This window comes from Sinohyriopsis cumingii, chromosome 1 (assembly GCF_028554795.1).
Source record: "Sinohyriopsis cumingii isolate HCF-2022 chromosome 1, ASM2855479v2, whole genome shotgun sequence".
NCBI classification, from domain to species: domain Eukaryota; kingdom Metazoa; phylum Mollusca; class Bivalvia; order Unionida; family Unionidae; genus Sinohyriopsis; species Sinohyriopsis cumingii.
Window position 1 is genome coordinate 23719299 of NC_142961.1, and position 16147 is coordinate 23735445.

At 34.7% G+C, this 16147-nt stretch overlaps 1 protein-coding gene across 8 annotated transcripts in view; it reads left to right on the plus strand.

Annotated features, from left to right (window-relative positions):
• LOC149806554 (guanine nucleotide-binding protein subunit gamma-1-like) overlaps window positions 1–16147 on the plus strand; it is a 135959-nt gene that overhangs the window by 8431 nt on the left and 111381 nt on the right. The window lies entirely within an intron of this gene.

Below are 16147 nucleotides of genomic sequence, written 5' to 3' on the forward strand. Positions count from 1 at the left end.
ATTCCCTGCTGTTCTGCCTTGTGGTGCAGGCTTATTTTTAATGGCTAGTGAATATTTTAGTTTTTCTGAAGACTAAAGTGTTTCCCCAGGACTTTATATGAGTACGTTTGTTGTACTCAATAGAGGGGACTTCAAATGTGTATCTCATGGTCAAAGGGGTATGTTATTTATTATTATTATTATTATTATATTGTGGTGGTTAAATTGAAAGATAAGCTTCTTAGAAAATTCATTTTGCTGCTGCAATTTTATTTTTTTTAGTTGTTAGCCTTTGTGCTGTAGTAGTATATGGCTCAAACAAACTTGTTAGTGCAACTAGTACCATATTTTTTATTCCATGACTGTGAAACTTAGTAAATATTGTGGTTATCACTTGAAAATGTGTTATGTTTACTTTTCTTTTACTTTTGATTCATTAGAGGTTGAATATAGAAGAGACTGGAGTATATTTAAATTTGTGCATTGCTAACCATTCTTGTAGTTGAGCGCTTTCCTCAGTATTAGATACATGCATCATTAATGCTTTGAAGATTAATATAATGTGTGAGTAGAGACGGTAACAAAATGAAAACCAGTAATAATTATCATCAGTTTTTATTAGACCTTATTTCATTTTTCTTCTTTCATGAATCATTTAAATTCATTGCATGAATCATAATTCAGTTTATTGAAGTGAAGTGTGTTTATATGTTCAGTAGATATGCCATGTTGAGCGCATGCTAGAACCCGTCAGTAGCATTTGTAATCTTTCGATTTTGCCCTCCAAGAAAGGAATAATACTACAGAAAAATGGCAGTGAAGATTTTCCATTTCATTTTCAGCTTTGATTTTCAGCTTTAATTTAGAGCAATAACATAATAAAAATCATTCAGTAAAGCTGTCAACATTTTGGAAAAAGTCACATGAGTACCCGTCAGTCTTGATGGTTACCTGGGTACCCAGTGAAAGGGAAATTGTATTAAATGTGAACCTGAACTGCTTTGTTGTAGGTTCACACATGCCAACCCTCAGAAGAGGTATAAACGTAATTTATTACTAATATAAGTGTCAGAAAGCGTAATCTGAGCATAAAAGAGTAATCTATATATTACATGCCATAATTACAGAAAACTGTATGAAAAATGTACATATTTATTGTATTTAACATAGATTTATTTTTGCAACTTACCTTTATCTGCAGTAAAATATTTTGTTACAAATCGGCTAAATCCATGTGGATTAGTTGTTAATACAAGAGTATAGATACAAAAGAATTACAGTAACTTTTGCGAATAGCCATAAAGTCTACAAATGATGACTATTGTATCCTCGACCTGCCATGGTTGGTCCCTTAACAATGGTCAGGTGCAACATGTTTTTAAGTTAAACAAAATCCCTCTCCTCTAACATTTTTCAGTCATATAACATCCAAGAATCACATCGATACAGCCCATTTTTTATGATATCAAGTGATATTTGTTTTCAGTTTAGACTGGCCTGCTTTGTATGTAGTATAAAAAAAGAATATATGACAAGTGGTTTCACATTCAAGAATCCCGTCTGTTTTCTTGAAACTGTTTCAAGTAAAATTAAAGCAAATAATTACCATATTTACACACATGGTTAATTTTTATTAGCTTTTTTCCCATGCTATTAAATAGCAAAGATTTCCCTTGTATTGAAATATTTCATTCTGGTATAAAAGTGCATGTACTGTAACCAGGTTGTTGTGTTGCCTTTGTCATGACAAATATATCTGCCTTGGGTTTCCCACTAATAAAAAAAAAAAAAAAAAGAGTCCAGTAAAAAAAGAGTCCAGTAAACAAACGTGTGAACAGCGGCCCTGATTTAAACAGCTAATAGTCACTCCAGGGCCACAAACTTAAGGCAAAAATGGCATTAGTTAAACCAGACATTTATTTTGTGCTTGCTTTTTTTTAATAATTGTGTTACATGTACTATTTGTAATTTTATTTTGTTGAATATTTCTTAACCAGAACTTACTGTCACTGTTGATGTGAGGTACAGTGTGACCCACACTATAACACCATAGAACCTGACTGTGTTATAAAATGAACTGTGTTATAAGTAACCTGGTCAGTTAGCTGAAGAAAATGATGTATGTACCCAAAAATAATGGGGGGGGGTTAAGTAATAGATGCGGGCAGTAAAATATGTGCTTCATTGGCACAGTTACCATCTTTAATCGATGCATATCAAATGGGAAGTACACCTGTAGTGAAAACAGAGAAGGCATATAATATTTTACTTTACTTAGAGAACCACGGATTGGTACATATACATGTACACTGTTCATATATACATGTCTTATGTATAGCATGAATAGAGTATCAACATCATGTACTCACCCGCAAATCTCATCACATACATTGAATCCACAATACAAGTAATTCCATCGAAAAAATGCACACAGATTTAAAATATTCCATAATTTTATCACAGGTCATTTAGGCCTGAATTAAGTGGAAAAACAGCACAGTCACGTAACGAATGATGAAGCACATTTACTTTTCATTATGTCCCAAGTTGGTAAAAGTTAGTTTGCATTTTACGCCACCATTGGTAGCATTCGTAAGCACAAACTTTTTCCCAGCAAAAAGGAAATTTTCATGGGACAGTAAACGTGTTCAGTCACATTGGAAAATGAAAAAAATCCATGAGATTCCATTGCTTTTATTTAAGTTTGGTACTGACTTCTTTGAAGAAATGTTCTTTTGTTTTTATTGAATATTGTATTCAGCTTTCTTTGATGAAAGGTGCATGTGTTATTGAAGTCACCGCTAAAGGCCTGCTTTGGAGAACCAAACAAATGCCTGTTTCTTATTGTGGCAGCAACATCAAATAATTGTATTGCATGATTGAGACTGATTTTGTTTTCTCCATTTGCTTAGTACATTTTCATAAAAGTTGGTGCTTCAAAGGTAATGTTTTCTTTGAAATTTCAGCAAATTATTTTATCTGGGTACATTTTTAAAAAAGGAATTTGCCGTCGTTTGGTTGATTCTAGTTACAGTTCCTCCCTGCCTGTTGAATTGACTAACAAGTCAGAATTTTTTCTTTGTTATTTTTACTTTTGTGGTGGCAGAGTGATGCTGCCTTCCAATTGTACATCAGAAATTTAACAAAAGAGTCAGCGGACAGTAGAGATGCAGGTGTTCTGGTCTCATGACAAGGATTAGTACGGAAAATGTGGGTGTTCTGAAGGATTTAATTCTGAGTGGAAAGAAGAGGAAATTTACTTAGCATCCACACACAAATGTCAGTTTATGTAGTCAAATATCCGACGAAAGATAGATCATGAGATAATGCATTGTCGAGTTGATCTCTGCTACCAGAAATGTCAACAACAAAAAAAGCCGATATCTCACAACATAGAGTACTCATCCTCGATGTCAACATAATCGAATTATGATATAACAGTGCACTGTTAAGATCGTTTGTTAATATGGACAAGGAAAGTGTTTATGTAACAATAGATAAATTTCAGTGGATTTTATATACTGTTTGCAGCTTCCTTTCATGGGGCCTTTGAATTTCTCCACTCCAAACCAAAAAAGGGTGCACGTACAGGCATGAAGTTAAGATGGTCTAGCTTTAAATATCAGCATTTATTCTAAAATAGGTCATGCAAGACAGGAGAGAAGTATCCTTCTTGTATTATTATATAGTACATGTATGACGAGTAAGCATCCATACGAGCCCCTGTGATGATGAATAAATGTGGACATGACATGAGCCACGAACTGTAATCTTTATTCTGTGTCTTGGTATGAACGTGGAATACAACGGGTACCCAGTTCTTCATTTTATTACCCAGGTTAATATTAACTGGGAGGGGTACCAGAGTAACCAGGTACCCATTGGCATCTATAATTTATAGTATTTTCAACCTGTATTTTATTGACTTCATAATATATGCTGATTGAAAACTGTTTCTCTCCAATTCACCCACAGCAAAACTGATTTTAGTAGATCATGTCAGTTTCAATAATATATTTACATCTCAGTTTTCTGTTAATATCAGACACATAACTAAAGTCCCAAATTTCAGCTCTGTAGGACAGAACAAGCAGTATCTTAAATATTATCAATTTCAAACATTAATGTATCTCTGGTTATCATTTTCTAAACCTAAACAATTTGTCTTTGAGATAATATCTTAGATGCCTGTTCAGGCAGGACTTTTTGGGCATTTATACCAAACACCACTTGACTGCTTCAGTGGCCTAGTGGTTAGAGCATCTGCCTTGGATGAGGGAGGTCACAGGTTTGAACCCTGGCCAAGTCATACCAGAGACTTATACAAATGGTACTTACATTGGTTAGTCTTTCGACTGATTGGCCGGTGTCGACATAATTTGACTCGACGGGACATCATGCTACATGTCTGCAGCATGATGCCCCAGTGCTAGACATCACTTTATACTGCCACAATGCTGACATCATAGCAATAGGACTGAAACGTTGTTAAAGCTATGTTAAAAATCTAAATCACATACACGCCCAAACACCACATGAAGAGAATACCAGCCCAAGATATTTATAATATGAAGCCACTTTTAATTTGTGATTCCAAAAATAGTTTTTTGTGCTTTTGTAGCTTCTTTCCTTTGCAGGAAAGAACCTTTAATCCCATTAAAAACAATAAGATTCAAGCTGATTAAGTTAACGCTGCATCTCTCAGCAAATGTAACTAGATCATCAGCAGATAGCATAACAGTGTTAATATGTCCACACCATAGCTGTCATTGGATAATACACTTTGATGGATCATCAGCAGATAGCACAACTGTATTAATATGCCATTAATGTCCACACCATAGCTGTCATTGGACAATACACTTTGATGGATCATCAGCAGATAGCACAACCATATTAATATTCCATTAATGTCCACACCATAGCTGTCATTGGACAACACACTTTGATGGATCATCAGCAGCTAGCACAACAGTATTAATATGCCATTAATGTCCACACCATAGCTGTCATTGGAGAAAACACTTTGATGGATCATCAGCAGATAGCACAACCGTATTAATATTCCATTAATGTCCACACCATAGCTGTCATTGGACAACACACTTTGATGGATCATCAGCAGATAGCACAACCGTATTAATATGCCATTAATGTCCACACCATAGCTGTCATTGGATGACACACTTTGCAGGAAATAACCTTTAATTTCATTAAACACAATAAGGTTTAAGTTGATAAGTTAACGCTGCATCTCTCAGCAAAAGTAACTGGATCATCAGCAGATAGCACAACAGTATTAATATGCCATTAATGTCCACACCATAGCTGTCATTGAACTACACACTTTGATGGATCATGAGCAGATAGGATAACAATATTAATATGCTATTAATGTCCACACCATAGCTGTCATTGGACTACACACTTTGATGGATCATCAGCAGATAGCATAAAAGTATTAATATGCCATAAATGTCCACACCATAGCTGTCATTGGACTACACACTTTGATGGATCATCAGCAGATAGCATAACAGTATTAATATGCCATAAATGTCCACACCATAGCTGTCATTGGACAACACACTTTGATGGATCATCAGCAGATAGCACAACCATATTAATACGCCATTAATGTCCACACCATAGCTTTCATTGGACAACACACTTTGATGGATCATCAGCAGATAGCACAACAGTATTAATATGCCTTTAATGTCCACACCATAGCTGTCATTGGACTACACATTTTGATGGATCATCAGCAGATAGGATAACAGTATTAATATACCATAAATGTCCACACCATAGCTGTCATTGGACAACAGTATTAATATGCCATTAATAATTAACAGTATTAATTAATATGATAGATTATCAGCAGATAGCATAAAAGTATTAATATGCCATAAATGTCCACACCATAGCTGTCATTGGACTACACACTTTGATGGATCATCAGCAGATAGCATAACAGTATTAATATGCCATAAATCTCCACACCATAGCTGTCATTGGACAATACACTTTGATGGATCATCAGCAGATAGCACAACCATATTAATATGCCATTGATGTCCACACCATAGCTTTCATTGGACAACACACTTTGATGGATCATCAGCAGATAGCATAACAGTATTAATATGCCATAAATGTCCACACCATAGCTGTCATTGGACAATACACTTTGATGGTCATATGAAAATATAAAAAATATAATGGTTACAGGATGCAGCTTTGATGTACCCCAAACAGACTAATTTAAGACTTCTGTCTGCCCGTTTCTGGTCCCTACATAGGCTTTTATAGCCATGTGTTGCATTAGGCATATATATTATTTTGCTGCTCATTTTCAGTTTATGAAGTTTATGCCATAAAGCATGTGTATTTATTCTGTCAGATTCTTTATCAAAATCTCTTAATTTTTAATAGAATGTGTCACTGTATCTTATTTTTGAAATATTTTCATATGAGTGTGTGTAAAACAAATAAATTATCTGTTGTACAGTATTCTTTTCTAAAATTTGTTCATCACCAGTTAAATTTCTTTGTTCAGACCGTTCTGTAAACCTCTTGTTGAGGATTGATGTGAAGACCTTAATTAGTTCAGGTAGCAGAGGGGCTTTCTTTGTCTCCTTGTTTTAATGCAGTGTTATAATTATTGCTGTTCACCAGTCCTTAGGGAAGTACCATGTATATATTCACTTATAAGTTGAGACCAGCTGCAAACTGCACAGACCCAGATCTGCCATCGCATAATGCGCTTACAGATGTGGGTCTACACCATTTGTTCCGAGTAGTCGGTAGAACAAACAACATAGACCCACATCTGCTGGCACATTTTGCTGCTGCAAACCAGGATCTTTGTTCGTTGCAATTTGTCTGGACTTACAAGTGAGTATAATATATACAGTAAGAGGCTTGACAAATTGCATTCAACACACAAGTCAACAGAAGTGCAAGATGATATTCAGCCGCTTTAACTCATTAACCCCTGGAGGTTTTTGTCATTTGCTCCTGAAATGCGAGTAGGAAAGACATTTTGGGGACTCTTTCTGAAAACATCCTAATACATGACTTCCAAGAGATTTCCCATTAACCTAATGCCTAGTTGTGTTAGAAACATCCAGACACAAAATCAGATTCCGACCATGGTCAATTTTTGAGTGGAAAAAAATATTAGGTTTATCCCACTGTATTTTGTAGTGCAACTAGAACGTCCAGATTATTTGGTATCATTGTAGAGCTACATCTGTCTACCTTTCTATAATACCACCCACTTCAGTGTATCCTACATGACCTTGATGCTACAGAGCTCAGCAGTAGGCTGCTACCTCCTGATGTGTAAACATGGTGATAGGGGTTATTGAGTTAACAAGGATTTAGGAAAAATTTTACAAATTGTAATGGAATGGCTAAATTTGTAATTTATGTGCAATGTTGATGCGCAAGTGAATAAATACCCAAGGATTGCACATGAACAGAAGGGTAAAAGTTGGAGATCTTTTTTTCTTTTTTTTTTTTACTTAACGGATCCATCATTTTTATATCGAGACCACTCTTTATTCCAAATGCCCATCTTATCCTACTTTTTGCAAAGGTTCGCCTGTCTGCAGTTCAGACTGGACTGCCTTATATTTGAGGCATCACAGTCTGCTGCTATCAGAGACTTAAAGTAATGAATAGCTGTTCTTACTGTATATACTTACAAGACTATTCAAACTGTAAACATAACTATCCTGATGTGTTGTACCATAACATGCCTGCAGATCAGGATGTATGTATTCTACTGACTAATCCTAACAATCTACACAGACCCAGATCTGCCATGGCATGTGAAATGATTTGACTGTTTAATATATCAAAATTAGATATAAATTTCATAATAGGATAATCTGAAAGAAAATAGTCAATCTTACTTGCCATTTTTTAGATGATACATACAATCAGTACTAAAATGGCCTTGGATGTAATTTTTGTTGTTTGTTGTTGCATTATTGCTTGCTACAGTGTGATCTGTCATTAGAATTCTTATTATCCTTAAGCTTCTTCTCCTCTCTTTGTTGTCCAATTTCTCATTTGGTTCTCCTATATATTCTCTGTACTAGTTCCTTAATATATGTACTTGTATTAGGTGTGCTTAACAATTGCAGGTCTTGGTGACCTATTTGTGTTAAGTCTTTGTGACCATTCAGGAGAGATTTCTGAATTGTCAGTCTTCATTTCCTCTTAAATATACGCATGATTATGACTTTTGTGTCCTGTCTTTTTTCTCTTTGAGATTTTTCTTGGCTAGCTTCCTGGTGCTTTGCTCAGCTTATTATCATTTTCATTATTTGATCTACAAACTGAATACTTTTAGCACTTTAAGGCTTTGACAACTTTTTTTCTCAATGGCAACTGAACATGATGTTTTCAAATTTGAGGAAAGACTTCTAGGCAGTTAGACCACTCAAAATTGTACAAATGATGCTAATCCATCTTTATATATGGTCAGTGCTACTAAAAATTTAGAAATCATGAAGAGATTTCTCCAAAACTATTGAATAGAATTTGACGAGACTGGACAGAAAGCATTCTGCCTTTAAGGCCTTTCAAGTGGGTACAAATAATACCTATCTCCTAGAACTGTGTACCATGAAAATGTACTAAGGTATGCTATGGTATTTCTGAACTACCTCAATATGTACCAACAATGTTTAATGTTATGTGGCATGGGAATGAAACTCTGGCTGACATTAGAGAGCCTGTTGATAAAAAAAAATGATATGTTGACACTGAATCCCACAATTCACTAGCTACACTGTTGATAATAATAACACCCAGGCAAGATATTTATCAGAGAAGGTCAGTAAACATAAAACACAGCAAACGAGAAAATATTTAGTGAACTACAGAAATTATATAAAATTCAAACAGAAAACAACTGCTCTTCCCAAAATTCTTACAAGGTTTCACAATCTTAAAAAGGAATATATTTATAAGACATTAACATTCAATAAAAATGACATTCTTAAAGCTAAATTTTTTTCCAAAGTTGGATTTGGTAAAAATAACTTTAACAGCATCCCATATGACCACTGCATTGACTTGCATGGCAAGCGCAAAATGTGTGATTAACCGATTCGGCCCTGATCCCGTCTGTAGGCGTGATGAGGCTGTACCCTACTTCCAAGCTCTGCAGCATCAAGGTCATTTAAGATACACCACCGTGGGTGGTATTAAAAAAAAGCAAACAGATATAGCTCTAAAGTGATATCAAATAATCTGGAAGTTTTAGTTGCACTACAAAATACAGAAAGAAAAACCTTATTTTTTGGACCCGGTTTTTTTTTCACCCAAAATTCGCTCAAGATTGGAATGCGATTTTGTGTCCAGATTTTAGACCTTTTGGCCTCAGATCTAAGGCATACCGGTCTTAACTGCACACCTTTGCAAAAACTAGGATAAGGTGGGCATTTGGAATAAATTGCAGTCTGCATACGAAAATGATGGGTTCATTAAGCAAAAGAATAAAAAATAAAAATAAAATCCAACTTTTACCCTTCTGCTCATGTGCAAGCAAAATAACCAATGGAAAATGATGTTTCTAATACAACTAGACATTAGTCTCATGGAAAATCGGTTGAAAGCCAATGTATTATGATGTATTCAGAAATACCCCCCCAGATGTCTTTCCTACACACATTTCAGGCAAAAACGACAAAAACCTCTGGGGCTGAATGAGTTAATGGGAGAATTTTGGAGACATAACCAAATCTGAATATTACTTATTTATTTCATCACTTGTGCATCAGTATTGCACATAAGTTACAAAAAGAGCCATTCTTTAACAATTTCTAAGAAATTTCCATTAACTTGATTAACCGATTCGGCCCTGATCCCGTCTGTAGGCATGATGAGGCTGTACCCTACTTCCAAGCTCTGCAGCATCAAGGTCATTTAAGATACACCAACGTGGGTGGTATTTAAAAAAAAGCAAACATAAGCTCAAAAATTATATCAAATAATCTGGAAGTTTTAGTTGCACTACAGAGAGAAAAAACTCATTTTTTGGACTCGTTTTTTTTTTCACCCAAAATTCGCTCGAGGTTGGAATGCGATTTTTAGACCTTTTGGCCTCAGATCTAAGGCATACCTGTCTTAACTGCACACAGGAGAACCTTTGCAAAAACTAGGATAAGGTGGGCATTTGGAATAAATTGCGGTCTCCATACGAAAATGATAGGTCCATTAAGCAAAAAAAAAAAAAAAAGAACTCCAACTTTTACCCTTCTGCTCATGCGCAGGCAAATGAACCAATGAAAAATGATGTTTCTAATACAACTAGGCATTAGTCTCATGGAAAATCGGTTGGAAGCTGATGTATTCAGAAATAGCCCCCCAAATGTCTTTCCTACGCACATTTCAGGCAAAAATGACAAAAAGGTCTGGGGCCGAATGAGTTAAAGGATTATAAATATAGCACTAATCAAAATTAAGTTGTGATGAATACCTGTCTTATTTTTAAAAAATTTACATAATTTATGGACTTATTTTGTCAGGAAAAATGAAAGTATGCTGTTAATGTCATTAAATTTGAAATAAGATCTCTCTACATTTCTTACTGATGGAAACTACTGAAGTACTGGTACAGTGAAAAAGAACTGCAGCACATACCAAGAGCAGAAATATGCTAAACTGGTATACTAGTAATACCATACACCTCTACAATCTACGAATGAAAAATGGCTGTCATTACTTTTTTTCTTCCTCTTAAAACCTGCTCAACATAAAATGACCAAATTTGATATTTAATATATTCAGTACCATTACTCAAAAACTATTTTAAATATTTTGTAAATTTGCTATAGCCTTCTTTCCAAATTATGACTACTTAAAAAATCAAATTTTGATGTTGAGCAAAAGAAAAATGTGTATTTCATATTGAACTGGTTTTAATATTATGGTAGGTAATGTAGTTTTAAAAAAACCAAACATTATAATGATTAGTATATATGCTGTACTAAGCACTTTAAATACTAAGCTAAACCGACTCGATTAGATACACAAATCAATTTTCAAGAATTTTGTAATTTAAAAAGAAATATAAACATATATGATGATTAGTATATATAATGTACTAAGCAGTCAAGTAGATGCACAACTCAATTTCGGGGTAAAAAAAATTGGGGGTTGGTAAATTTTTGTATAAAAAAATTTCCTGGGGAAAAAAGTGCTAGGGTCAACATAGAAAAACAGAGACAGATGACTTGAAATGCATATATATTTTGGGGGCCTTAAACATTTCTTGCTTGTCCTGTTGTATTCTTGCCGAGTACATGTAACTGCTGGTAACTGATAGAATGTATTTTCATGTTTTTAATTAATCAGGAAAGGAACTCCATTTCTGCCATAACAAATGTTACAAAATATATGATTTAGCAATAAAAATGAATGGTTATAAAGCTAGTGTTAATTATCTTGTTCTTCTTCTTTTTATTATTATTATTATTATTATTATTATCCATGTGTTTTTAAGGCAGAATTTAAGTCCTGAACGTAATGACTGGTAGTATGTTTTAACCCCATGATGAATTATTACCATTTGCAAAGATGATAGTCCATTACAGTGAAATGTGTTTGGATTTCACTGATTACAATTTTAGATGACTAAAAAAAAACAAAACAATAATCTCCAAGTTGTAAGGAAAAATAGAGTAGACTGTTTTCAATGTAAATATTGTCATGTGCTCACGACCTTTGTTTAAACTAAAATAGTATTAAATATACACAATCTGTCAACATTTGGTTGCATTATGGGCATGGACAAAATTAGACACAAGAAGCTCTTAATGTACATTTTTCAGCTTTTGTCATATGACATGTACTTGAACATGGCTAATTTTTTGTTATATGACATGTACTTAATGCTGTACCATCAGGATACATTTCAAGTATTCTTCCTGTAATCCTGCTTGTGTGGAAAACTAATTATTTAATATCTTGTGTAATACTTTGACTAATTAGTTAAAAATCACAAATATGACACTGCTACATTCAAGAGAATTTAGTCTTGGCATATAGTATAAATTATATACTCGTTTATAAGCCAAATCAAACTGCAAACAACAAAGTGCATTATGCCACAGCAGATCAGGATCTGTTTTTTTTATTCCATTGATTCTTCTTAACAAACTGTGCAGACCCAGATCTGCCAGCACATTATATGACAATAGAAGTTTGCAGTTGGAGTTGTCTTTTAAGCAAGTATATAATGTGTGTATCTTGTGTCATAAAAGCCAGTGCAGTAGAGGTTGTGTGGACTTGCTAGGAGAGTTGTCAGACCTAGATAGGCTGGATCATTATCAGAAGCACCATATTTTATAAACATATATTACAAGATTTTGATTTAATGGCTAGGTCCTGGTGTGATTCTCTTCCTAAACTGGCAAGTCCTTATCCTAGTGTACTATAACCTCATCTATTGTATTGTAGTCTTAAAATGCCCAGTTAATTCTGTACCCATTTTATACTTTTGTAATAATAGTATGTGTAGATCTTTAATTATGGTTTGTGTACAACCTTTAATTAGTTATTGCTTGAGGATCACCTTCCATCTAATAAACTGTATGTGCTTCTGAGTTTAGATGAATGTTAGATCTCTACCATGACCTGATACCATGAGCAGTTTGGAAGTATCATTATGTATTTAATGGGGGTAGCTTTTGATTAGATTGTTGCCAAGATGTGACTTCTGTTTCCCAGCAAATTTGGGAGTTGGTAGACATTGTTTGTGGACATATTTGTACACACGATTTTAGTTGGATTACTGATTACATTACAGATGGATTTATATCACAAAAGTATATAGATGACATGGTACTCATCTCAGCAAAGGATATAGTTTTTCTGTATTTTTAACGTCAGACTGGTACATTTGTAGCTCCCCTGACTATAATGTTAGATAAGCTATTGGTATGGCTCTTTATCCATCTGTTAGTCTACAGTTAATTGTTACCACTTGCAGACCATATATTTTACGCAGTTTTATAAATCTTGAATATGTTATGGACTTGTCATCAAGATCTCAGAAGATTTTTTTTTATTAGTGTGAGTCATTGACATTAATGAAATGATCTAGCATGTGATTGGCTGAGCATGTTATATGCACCACTCTAGAGGTCATTTTTCTGATTCAGTTTTGATCAAACTTGGAATATGGGTGTATATTGTCAAGTTCTCTGACAAATAAGATAATGAATGAGATCATTGCATTTTTATGTAGAGATAATCTGTTTGGCTGAACTTGTTAACACCCTAATTTTGATCAAGCTTGGAATTTGGAATGGACTTGCATCAAGTTCTCAGAAGATTTTGTTCATGACCAAGATTCATGGACATGAATAAATTGATCTTTCATCAGATTGGCAGAGTTTGTTACATGTACCACTCTGGAAGCCATATTTTTGGTCTGAGTTTAGTCAGACTTGGAATATGGGCTTATTTAATAATGAGTGTGATCCACATGTTAGTGAGGTGATATATAGGCTTATATCATTTAGTTTTCTCATGAGTCTTATTATGTGGTCATGGGCCAGAAAAGCCTATGCAGTGGCCTTTCATGTCCTTTTTCATCAATCCATTATGGCCACCACTGCAACCATTTATTACTATTACTATTAAACAGATGGTCAAGTTGACATGAGGTTTTCATGCTTATGAGGTATTATTGGTCGTGAATGACAGTCATGCAGATTTGATATCCAGGAGGACTGTCATGGCAGCCATCTTGAAAACCATATTGCCACCTTTCCTAAATGGAAAGTCATATCAGCATGGAATTTACTCTGGAAGACTTACTATTATATCATATGGTGTCTAATATGGGTGCAATTATATGTCCTAAACTATATTGTGATATACCAAACCCATATTTCAATACTTATTGCAAAACAGTAACACTTAATGAAAACAATAAAATAATCACTGTTACATTTACTGCTTGAACAATATGACATCTCTAAACTTGTCAGACTTCAAATTGTAGTCAAATGAACATGTAAAATTAAAAATTTTTTTTATCAAGTTGACAAACATCAGAAAGTAGTCAAATTATCAGTAAATAAAAATTTCAATGGCATTTCTATCCTGTTTTGATTAAAACTTTAAAGGAGTATTATTTTAAAAGTCTCAGCGCACTTTAACTATCATTTTAATTTTTTTTTTGCCTTTTGCTAAACATTTCACTGTATATTTTTCTTGAGGAAAGTTAACACATCGAAAACATCTGAACTTAGATCAGCCATCTTTGTGGTAACATTGTCTCCTGTTGTAAAAGACTACAGCTGTCCAAATTTTAGTAAATATCTATAGGGTACCCATGGATTCTATGATGGGTTTCTTGGGTTCCCGATTAAAGGGAATTTGTATTAAATATGTACAGACCTGAACTGCTTTGTTGTAGGATTACGATGGCATGAACAGCATGCAAAAGTGTATTTAGGTGGTCGAAGCATAAATAAAAGAACTGCTTAATTAGTATTTATTTGTATAAACTATGAAGTAAATGAACAAACGATGGGCCAGAAAATGGTGATGCTGTGTTTGCTGCATTGATGTGGCAGCAAACCACCGTATCAGATCAAAATTAGGTTGTTCAAATTTGAACACTGTTTGAGACAAATGCATAGCTGCCAACCCTCACGAATTTGGTGTGAATTTCACGACTTTTTCAGCAATTCACGAATTCACGCCGTAAGACAAAAATTCACGAATTTTCCGATCCTCAATTATTTTAAATCTTTAATAAAATAACTGATTTCCCGTTAAGCGCTAGTCATGATATTCGCAGTTGCCGAAACGGTCCAGTACTGCTGGTCACGATATTAGTAGATCTACAGCCGATTAGTACAGTTGGCCCGGTCACAAGCATTTTAGCCTATTTTACTCTATATGTATAAGAGTAGTTTTACAAATGCTTTTGAGAGAAACTGGGGCCTAACCGGAAATTTGCTCCATGCATGCGTCAAAACACTGATTCGAGTTACCGTTCAGCATCGCATGTAAGATTTTGAAAATGTCTTCACCACCAAGGAAAAAGAAATGTATTACTCAAAAAGTGAAGTTTAATTTGGAATATATCAAAAATTGGCCGTGCATTCTGCCATTAAACATTGATATTCATTCATGCTTTTTGCACTCAGTGTGCCATCGCAGAGACGATGTGAGGAAGAATGTCGGTTGCAAAAAACACGTAGAAGTTGGGAAAATTAAGAATTCGCAGATTTCAGCTCTGGAATATTTTAAACCATTGGCGGAAGACCCGCAGGCTACCAACGCTTAAGCATTATGTGTGAGTTTTCTTGTGTCGAACACAATCTACTTTTGTCAGCTGGAGACCATGCTAAACATTTGTTCTGACATATGTTCCCGGACTCGAAAATCGCTTCCAAATTTTCCTGTGGAAGAACCAAAAATGCTGCAGCTCCTGTGCATTCATCACAGCTACAGTGACAGCAAAAGAGTATTTTCTTTTGTGAGGAAAAATAAGACAGACTTTAGGGCCTCCTTAGCTGCAGAAAATTTGTCAGCAATTTTAGTCCCCATGATCAACCAGCAGGCAAGAAGTCGGAACTGTTTAGAAAACAAATCTACGATCAAGCAGTTGAGGAAGTTCAAGTCTGCCACAGTATCATGTCTTGATAAATAAATATTTCTGCTTATATGTAGTGTTTTATATTTATTTTGTGAACTTGATATAATGTATTATTGACGGTCGGAGTAGTCAGAGTGGATGGAGTTATTGTCATGGTATTTTTCACGAGTTCATGTCCAAATTCACGACTTTTTATCCCTATTTTCACTAATTGTGAGCCTGGAAGGTTGGCAGCTATGCAAATGGAGCACACAACTTGAATGGACTGATAAATAAACAATTTTCTAGTGCCAGTCCGTGTTTACACACATACCTTTCACGCAGATAAACCTGTAACGGCTTCACTCTGGTACAGAATTATACTTTTGGTGTTATACTTCCAGAGTATTCTTTTTAGGTCCATTGCCCCCACCATTTTCGGCTGATGTACGATGCACCACACTATTGGTTAGTTGGCATCACATACTAAGGGTGGCAACTTGTGAAATCCAGTGGATGTTGCTAGGATAGGGCACCAATATATGT